Raw genomic sequence first — 10,568 nt, forward strand, 5'->3', positions numbered from 1 at the left:
ATAACAAATAATAAAGTCACTGTCAATGTGTCAATCTAACCTTGAATCTATGAACCTTAAACTCTGTCTTTATTTATGTCTGATTTATTTTTTTTTCTGTTTCAGTGATTCAGTGTAAAAATTACTTGTATCTTGCATCTTTGCAATATAAAATGATCGAGTGCTCACTGTGTGGATTGAATAGTTCTATTTCTGTAGCCTGGTGTGTATCTTTATACAGATGATGGAGCTGCAACCATGCTCTGATTTTCACATGGAGGAGGGTAGGTTTTCAGGCTTCCCCCTTCTCAGGAGCTGTCTTCCTCAGATAATTCCTGAGAAGATTTTTATTCCCTGTCCTGCCTTTAGCAGCCATTGGGTGTGCGCTGTTGGAGGAAGGGTGTGACATCAGCTGAGAGTCTTCTTGCACCACAGCCTATCAGTGTAGCATGTGTCAGCTCTAGGCTGACACCACTTCCTATAACTAGGGACACAAGTCCCGCCTCGATGGGTGCTCACAAAGAGGCCTCATCCTGACCATCACAGGAGGACTGTCCCTTGCTTATAAGATTTCCACTGCTTCAGCAAAGTTGATTTCTATGAATATTCCTTGTGTTATTGTTGTTCAGGATCATGGTCTATAACTAACATAGACTAGAAAAGGGCCTGCCTTACTTGAAATCTTAATTGGCTAGTTGTCCTTAATTGGGTAGTAGTCTACTTTGCACAATGGCTGAGCTAAATACATTACAATACCTAGTCTGTCTGGGGTTCATGAAGAAACCATAGGAATCTGTGATAATTGCCTTACTGTTGACATGGAAAGATTTTAAAAGAACATTCTTTATAACATGAAAATTAGTACTTGTAAGCACTAATTGTTTTCCCATGATTATAAAACCTGCAACTAATGTACTAAAAATTGCTAGGTTATGCTATGCTATGTATGTAGCAATTATCATGAAAGCATTTGATTATATTCATTCATATTAATGGTGTAGCCTTCATTTATAGGTTTGTAAACATTTCAGACTCTATTACCTGCCTACCTTATTTCATCCTGTTGACAGAATACATTATCTTTTGTTTTATGGCTGAAGCAGAGTGTGGAGAGCAAAGAATCGGCAAACTGCACATGGTCAAGAAACGTGGAAGGCTGGCTGTGAAATCAAGCTGCGCTCTGGCTGCGAGGGAGTAAGCTTTCACTTTCTTCTTCATTTTTTTGTATTATTTTGTAAAGATAGATCAGTACTATAGTGTTCAAATAAACTAATAATCCCTTTCACTTTGAATGTTAACAAATATTTAAGAGAATATCTATGTAAGCTGTCTACACAGCTAATGTTAATATTCTGTTTAGAAAATGCATCTATCAGTGATAGTTTATGTTCTTTATGCATAATAGTGAAAAAATAGTTACATTTTGAAAGAGTTGTTTGTGTGCTTATAATTGTTGGTTTGGGTAAATACAATTTTGCTGACTTAGAATATTAAAAGATAATAAAAAAGAAAGAATCCCAAAGCAGCACAGTTCACTGACTAGCATAAAATGAGGTAATGCTAATGAAGTCAGAGCTGCTAAAAATTTGGATTATTTCAAGCTTTTAAATGAAATTTCTGTGATGGTTTTATTAACACATTGTAATTGTTCAATGTAGACTAGTTTCTTGTGACTGGCTAAATGCAATTTAGGTTGTTGCCATGAATAGAAAGTCTTTATACTCTGCACGTGTGTGGAACATACCCACATGCTGGGTGCAGATTTGTATTCTACCTATAAACATGTATGAACTAAATATAATGCTACAGCTTAGCTTTTACATTCAGCCCCTTACCCTCCCATGCACTATGGAAATAGAGCCACACCAGAAGTAGTTACAAAAATGTCAACCATTTGAGCCTTAACTGTGCCAATCAATAGCTTTGAGACTTGATGATGTTGGATAAGACTTGCTTTTCTTTCCTGTAATATTACTTGAAAATCAATATCTTCTCACACTGTTCTACAAAAGTTAAAGAGAAAATGCATAAAGAGTGCTTAGTGCAGTGTCTGTTGCCTACTGAGTGCTCAGGTTGAAAGTCACAATCAAGATGACTCACCCTCTCTTCCTCTTCCTCTTCTCTCTCACATTGTAAAGAAGCCCTGAAGGTGGAGATATAGCAAAATGTGAGTTGAGGGCTGGGGATGTGGCTCAAGCACCACATATAAACAAAGATGTTGTGTCCGCCGAAAACTAAAAAAATAAATATTAAAATTCTCTCTCTCTCTCTCTAAAGAAAAAATATGAGTTGAAAGCTTGGCATGATGGACACTCAGGGATCCCTGTTTAGAAATAAGAGTCTAAATCTTTTTCTTTACTTTTCTTAGTTATAATTGCTCAGTATTCATAAAAACAAAACTAACAAATGAAACTTTTTATTGCACATTTAGATCATTTAGTATATGGTTAATATTATTATTTATGATATAAAATAAATCCCAAGTAACCATTTATATACATTACAAATTAACAACTAAAAATAGACAACTTTGTCTAAAAAGTACTTTTAAAAAGTCTAGCAATGTATGAGCTCTCTTTAAATCTTCTTTGGTTGCTGATTTTTATTTTGAAGAAACTATATGAATTAGTGAATCATAATTTAAGAGGTAGACAGCTTGAGGTGTTTCAGTGTCCTCCGATGTTACAATTTCGTAGTAATCAAACATTATTTTATCTCTCAGACACCCAAGGTTATCATCTATTATGTTGAATTGATTCACAGAATTATAAAAATGAAGTGAATAATTCAGATTCATAATTTTTTTTTAGTGTTTAATGCAGAGGTGTCCATGAGTTTATTAAGTGTGCCACTACCAAGTACAAAAAGCTGAGTGTATGAAAACCACTGTAATGGTCTTCTCACAGTTCTGCTGGGTAGAAATCTGACTTCAGGCAATCAGCAGGGATGCTCTCACAAGGCCACAGGTAGAATCCTTCCTTACCTCCTGCTATCTCTTGTTGGTGGCCATCAGCCCTTGGTATTCCTGATTTATAGCTGTATCTCTCTGGTCTGTGCCTCTGCCACCCCGTGGCATTCTCTCTCTGTGTGTCTGTGTCTTTGTATTATCTGCTTAGACAAACCCCAGCCAAGCTGGATCAGGGCCCACCCTGTGCCCTCTTCTGACTGTGATTATGTGTGCAAAGACTATTTCCAAATAAGAACTCACTCCCAATACCAGGCATTGAGATGACACTTGATCTTTTATGGGGAGGCAATTCGACCCACAACAGACTCGAAACTGATGATGAATTCAATCTGATGCTTAAGCGTTTCATACTGAATGTCTGGGTTGATACTTACAAACACCTATTTGTGAGGTCGCTGACAGCTTCAGTAATAAGATCTTCAACTTTATGAAGTCATCCTCTCACTGAGCACTCTTTAATTTTTCTAGCCTGAATTCGACAGCATTACACACTTTCAACTGCTTGTTTGTCTAATGAGGATGAAAGGTGAGGACTGGCGGAAAGTCCTATTTCTGTGCTTTCTAAATTCACCATATAGTTGGAGTCTATAGACAGATATGACCCAGGATGAGCACCCTCCCTGAAAAGTGCCTGGAAAATGAGGCTTTCTGTACACATACGACTACCTCTGAGTATGAATAGAAAATTCCCTTTCTTGCCAGTGGGTAATTCTGCATGTCAGTGCTCCAAATAAAAATATACCATGGTCTATTAATCACACTGTATTCACCAGTCAGAGGCCAGCCATCCCCAGCTGTGCTTCCTTTTCCTGAATCTTCTCATAAGTAACCATTTTTTTTGACTCATCAAATTTTCAAGGAAAATGCCTTAAAATTCCATGCAGAAACAATGTTTTCTGACTAGAAAATATACTCACCTGGAGACAATGTTATAGTATTAGCTACAGTCAAGCCAAAGGTAATGTTAAATAAAATATGCAGTTTAATTGTTAATTCTTTCAGAGGCTATTGAAGACATGGTAGAAAATGCCAAATATTTGTACTGTGGTTTGTCTACTAGTGATTCTCTTCTTGCCTTTTGAACTGCCTTAAAAAGAATCTATCCCTGTTTTCAGCCCTTGAGGGTCCTTTTGTACTATGTGAATCCCTTTCCTTACATATACAGCTGGTCAAGGTCTAAGAAACAGAACTAAGATAAATTAATCTATTCCTTAGAAATCAGTTCTTCCACCCTTTGAGAATTGTAGACATTGTTGAGCATAGAATAATGGGAGAGGAAAGGACTAAGAAGAAGGGTCAATGGACACAATATTAGGTTAGACAGTGTTAGGATAGGCAGAGAGGAAGGGTCAACAGGTACAATGTCAGGTTAGACAGGAGGAGTAAGTTCTGATGGTCTATGATGTAAAGAAAGGTGAACATAATTAACAATGATTCCTTGTATATCTTGAAATGTAATATTGTTAAATAGAAGAAAGAATTTTGAATGTACTCATAATAAAGAAATTAAAACGCTTGAAGTGTAAGACATGTCAATTAGAGTGAGCTGATATAACCCAGTGTTGCCATGAGTGTAAACATTACATTGTACCTCATAACAATGAACAGATATTTTGAATTAATAGTTTTTTAACAATAGAAAACAAAATGGATTCTAAAAGGTCACATAGGCTTTGAGTTATATTTCTTGCTGAATTTCATGTTTTGATTTGGTTCAAAGGTCTCTGGACCACTCTGAGTGTGTGAGAAGTTAGCATTTATGTAATAATAACCTGTGGTAAAAACCTTTTTTTTTTTTTTTTGATAGGGTAATTATTACCTGTTCTACAGATTGTTATGTGTATAGAAGACAGCAATTCAGTTCCTGGACAGAAGGTAAGATGCATGGACCACACCTGTGTATGTGTGATTTTACCACTATTTTCATAGCATCTGGACAAAGATCACTAGAAAGTTTAGCTTAAAGGCCATGAGCTCTGTCCAGACCACTTTTAAAAACAATTGACAATTTATTTTAAAAGGCAGAAGAAAAAAATTACATTTTTTTAGTACTTGGAGTAGAATAAAAACAAGAGAAAGATATACAGGAAGACTCAATATTAATGAAAAAAGTAGAAAAGATTAAAATTTGTTTGAATACACCCTTTAAATATGTATATTTAATCAGAGAGAAAAAGCTTCAAAGGCCTTCAAGAATGAACACATTAATTTGGGGGCTTGAGATTATCAACTAATGTGAAAATTGTCAAAGGTTTTCGTTTACTGTAAGATCAATGTTATTTAATAATGCATAACATATTAGCTTGCAGTCTATTTTATGAAAATCAACATTCCACAAAATGTGTGCTTTGTCATATTCATTCTAACCATTACATGAAAATAAATTTTCTGAGGGTTAGGCTAAATACACTTCAAGAGGTTACATAGAACCAGGCTTTTAAGTGTGCTAGAATTCAAGTTGGCCATCCAAACCATGGTGATATTCTAGGAACCATTTCTCAAGCATCACCAATATTAATTCTTTTCTAGACAATTTCAAGTTTGACAGTGCCAAAGACTACATTAAAAAAAAAAAACTAGCTACAACTTTCACATGATGGTTTATAAAACAGAAAAAGACACAGAAAAAAATATCACATTAGGAAAAGAATAAACAGCCAGTTAACAGGATCAAAACTTAAGGAAATTATAGGTCTATTTTTAAAAATCAATTTTTGTGTAAACTTAAGATATGCAGCATGATGTTTTAGAATAGAGAGATAGTAAAAAAAAGTTATTATAGTGAAGTGAATTAACATATCTGTCATAACATGGCTAACCTCTTTTTGTTGTTTTGTTTTGTTTTTGTGGAAGGAGTAGCTAAAATCTACTCAGCAGAAATTCCAACTATGATACAATTTTATTAAGTGCAGGCCTCATTTTGCCATTTTCTCTCTAGAGCTATTCATTGCACATGTGTTGCTTTGCATCCAGGGGCCTATATTTCCCATTTCCATCCTCAGCTCCTGCTTCTAGTAACTATTGTTTTATTCTCTTTGTATATTTGACTTTTTATTTTTATTTTTTTTTCAGGTTTGACACATAAGTGAGATCATGCAATGTTTTCATTTCTGTGCTTGGCTTATTTCACTTTGCATAATGCCCTGCAACTTCATCCCTATTTCAAATGACAGGATCTCTTTTGTTAAGGCTGAATAATATTCCATGGTATGTACGTGCCAGAATTAATTTGTCCCCTGATGAATACCCAGATTATTTCCATATCTTGGCGCTTATAAATAATGGTGCTGTGAGTATGGCAGTGAAAATACTTTTGTGAAATTGTGATTTCACTTCCTTGAGTGAAATGCCTAGAAAAAGGATGTGGGACCACATGGTAGTTCTATTTTATTTTTTTTATAAGCCCCCATACTACTTTCCTCAAAGGCAACCCCATTTTTCTTTCCCACCACCAGGGTACAGGGTTCCCTTCTCTACACACTCCCTTGGCTTTCTGATAATAGCCATTGTGACAGGTGTAAGGAGACATTTCAGTTGCTTTGGTTTGCTCTTCCCTGATGACTAGTGCTGGTGATTTTTTCATACTACTTGTTGACAAATTTATGTCTAATATAAAATGTTAGTAAAGTGTCCACTTAGGTCCACTCTCCATTTTTAGCCAGGTTGTTTATCTACTGCTGAGTTGTATGAGTTCTTCATAAATTTTGGCTATTAATCTCTTTTTCAGAGATATGGTTTTGCACATATTTTTTCTGAATTTATAGTTTGATACTTAATTTTGTTGCTTGTTTCCTTTGCTGTGCAGAAGATATTTAATTTGTAGTAGTCATATTTATTTTTCCTTTCATAACCTGAGGTTTTGGTGCGACATCCAAAACAAACAAAAATCCCAAACAGTGCCACACCAATATCTAGATACTCTTGCTCTGTGTCTTGCTATGGTCTAAGTGTATCCCCCAGAACAAATGTGATAATCTTAATCCTCAAAGTAAAAAAGATGTGAACTGAGGAATGTTGTTTAGGTGAGGACGGCCACATTCTCATGAAGGCAGTAACGCTGTTGTAGAAGGGATTCCCAGGGGTGGGCTTGCTCAGACCACCTACCTTCCACCCTGTCAGGACGCAGCAAGAGGGTTCCCATCAGATGCCATCACCTTGACCTTGGATTTCCCAGACTAAAGAAACTTGAGGAAGTAAATATCTGCTGTTGACCACCAAACCTGAAACTATGATCAAGTTGCAAGGAACCCTACTGGGCCAGTTAGCGAAGGACAGGTGCAGTGGGTGAGGGGGCAGAATAGAGCCAGTGAGAACCAGCACAGGTTTGACCTGCAGGTACGTGATCATTTCCTGAAAATAAGATGGAGTAAGTTAGAATCTATTTATATGAGAATATTCTGACAGAATAGACACATTTAATGTCTCTGCAGAACCTGGGAGGTGCTGCAAATACACAGCAAGAGTCACTCTTACAACATTGGAGTAAGAAGAGGCCCACGTTAAATGAAGCAGAAATACCTCAACTGCCCTGGCAAATAATAAAATGGAGTCAAAAGCCACAGAAAAAACATGGAGAAATTCTCAGATGGGATTGTGTTCTGTATAGCAGAGCTGACTACAAGAGATGTTTGTATAAAAATGTGCTTACAGAAAAACAGATGCAGGATCCCCAAAAAACAGGCTTCAGGGTGGAGAGTTCAAACTTCAGACTCATGATGAACACGAATGTAATGAGTGGCAAGGTTGCAGGAGCAGTGGCAGAGCTAACCTGAAGAACACAGAAATCTTACATAGAACATGGCATCTTAAAGAGCCATGCAGATAGAAAGTCAATGTTGCTGATTTTGCCATCAGAATAAATTTGGGAGAAGTGATAGAAGCCATTATAACAAGAAAATGGCTTCTATGGATTTATACAGTCATTGACTTGTTCAAGCCCATCCTTAATTCCATCTTCTTGAAGCCAATGTAGAGACTTAAAATGAATTTGGACCTATCTATGTAAGTAATAAACAGCAGACAAATGCTTACTATTTGGATGAGGACAGAAAATTTATTTCCACTATAAGTGGAGAAAGCTAGAACTGTCCTTCTGGTCAATGTCAGCCTTTGTCCTAATCTACAACCACTACTTAGCTTGGTGTTGAGAGAACACATTTAACTGATTAATTTAAACCCACCAATAGAACATTAATAATACTCGAGGTCCTCAAACAATCAGACTGCCCTAACATATCCCACAAAGCCTGATGTAGGTGTCTCTCAACAAAATTTTACCACTGAATATAAGGTGAGTGATACATTTTTATCACAGTGGGTTTTTTTAAACATTAATACACCTTAATTATATGAACTGCTTGTTAAACCACAGATCTTAGATTATGCCTTATTACCAAGCTTCTAGGAGACATTAGTGTTACTGCTAGCCCACAGACTGTAATTTGAGTACAAAATTCTTGATTCAGGGCAACTCGAATGTTGTTGCACTTGATAAAATTATAGTTTAAAGTGAAATAGCTCTTACATTCCCCCTTTCCACATGTATACACTCAAGTCTTTAGTTTTCTCAGGATGCAATATGAGATCCCTACCCCTTTATGTTGGCTTGTGCAAATACCAAATAAGAATCTGTAATTGATATTCTAGCATTAGTTATGAAAATTAACACACACTCAAAGCATACATTAACATATTGACGGTACTGCTAGTGTGCCTAATTATCAGTGTTTCTGCTTTCCAGAAGAAGATGTCATTCTATATTAAAAATAAAGGTTATGAGATGACTGGAGATTCCTGAAAAAGGAGGAGACCCAAGCTTTCCAGGACCTACAGACAGTGAGATCACACCATACCAGGTTCGGAGTCTTGGGAAAAGGTAGGAAAACAACATCAGATTAGCCATTTTAAGGAAAGGAAGAGAATATAATGTATCTCACTTTGGAAATACTTTTATTTCAAACTAAACACCCCTGCAAACACATAAGTGCCTCATGCTGGTGCTACTGGAAAGTTCCTTCCGTCCTTTTGCAATAAGAGAAACAATACCCGGCACTAGCATGGCCCCTGAGAACAAACTAGAAGATAGGCTCTGCCTTTCCATCATCAAAAGGAAAGAGAATTTGATGATGATAATTTTAACAATATCCTACTAGGAATTGTAGGCATAAAAGAACTCTTTATTCTAGCTCTCAGAGTTAGTTTTAAGCCACTTTTGGGACTATGAATTGTCACCTTTGATGATGAGAAAATCTTCATACTCTATTTCTACATAAAATTTTTAAGTTTCATGTTTAGTCCTTAAATTTCAATCACAAGTTGACTAAAATGAAGCTCTTAGTGATAAGATTAGGGCTCAGGAAAAGTGCCTGGCATTGTCTGAAAGGCCAGCTAGCTGTTCTGAGGAGGAGGTGCACACATCCATTCACCTTTCCCTGCCGATATGTTCTTGATAGAAGCATACACAGACCTGGCCCTTCTGTATACGTGTTTATACATGGCTCACCTGCAGCCACGGGAGGCTCCCAGCCATACAAGTGTTGAGTTCCCAGTCACCCCTCTTTCTGTTTCCCCTCTGAGACAATTAGAGGGCTTAACTGCCGGAGATACGGCTGCAGCAGAATAATCAGGGGGGTGACGAATAACTTGTGTACGTTGATACAGCAGGAATGGGAGCCGTTTATTGCAGGACAGGAGCAGTATTTATACATTCCACACAGCTTATCTTATTAGCATAAACTAGATACATCAGTCAACCAATAAGGAATTTTCACACTTAATGGCTCGCTGGTGTTACTTCACAAACCATTCCCTCTGGCATTTTGCCAGGTGCCATTCTGACTTGTTTACAGACTCTAACACTTAACTCACAAATCTCCTTTCTTCTCACTTCACCAGATACTGAGCTCTGAGTATGCCAGAGTAAACAAAAAGATAAAAATTTACTTAAAATAAATTTATTATTTTCACACTTTGTTATGGTTTGGATGTATCCCCCCAAAGCTCCCATGTGAGACAATACAAGAAGGTTCAGAGGAAAAATGATTGGGTTGGTTAGAGTCTTGACCCAATCAGTGATTTAATCCCCTAATAGGGATTAACTGAGTGGTAATGGAAGTGGTGGGGTGTGGCTGGAGGAGGTGGGAATTGGGTATATACTTGGATCTGGCAAGTGGAGTCTCTCTCTGCTTCCCGGTCACCATAATGTGAGCTGCTTCCCTCTGGCACACACTCCCCATGATATTCAGCCTCAACTTGAGCCCTGAGGAATGGAGCTGGCCTTCTATGGACTAAGACCCCTGAAATCATGAGCAGTCAAATAAATTTTTCCTCCTCTATAGTTATTCTGGTCAGAACCTTTAGTTACAGCAGTGAAAAGCTGACTAAAACACACTTTTTTCTGACAATAGATCAGAATATTATTAGGTTGCTGATGAATTTAGGGAAAAATGTGATTAGAAATTTTATTAGCCATCTTGCACAGAAGAAATTTAAAAAAAAACAGGTTTCTAAGAGAAGGTGGGTAATCTTTATTTTTTATATTAATTTCACAAGGCTGAATGTAATGATAGTAGAAAAAAAATTTTCTTCCTAAAAGGAAGGAGCCATTATTTATTTTAAACTG

At 36.8% G+C, this 10,568-nt stretch overlaps 1 long non-coding RNA gene across 1 annotated transcript; it reads left to right on the plus strand.

Annotated features, from left to right (window-relative positions):
- Nucleotides 1–1,077: 1,077 nt before the first annotated feature.
- Nucleotides 1,078–8,262, plus strand: LOC125617784. The gene is made up of 3 exons (XR_007348899.1): nt 1,078–1,173; nt 4,755–4,822; nt 7,378–8,262. It is a non-coding gene; the product is annotated as an uncharacterized LOC125617784 (long non-coding RNA).
- Nucleotides 8,263–10,568: the final 2,306 nt, after the last annotated feature.

The sequence above is a fragment of the Marmota marmota genome, unplaced genomic scaffold (assembly GCF_001458135.2).
Source record: "Marmota marmota marmota unplaced genomic scaffold, marMar, whole genome shotgun sequence".
In the NCBI taxonomy this organism is placed as follows: Eukaryota; Metazoa; Chordata; class Mammalia; order Rodentia; family Sciuridae; genus Marmota; species Marmota marmota.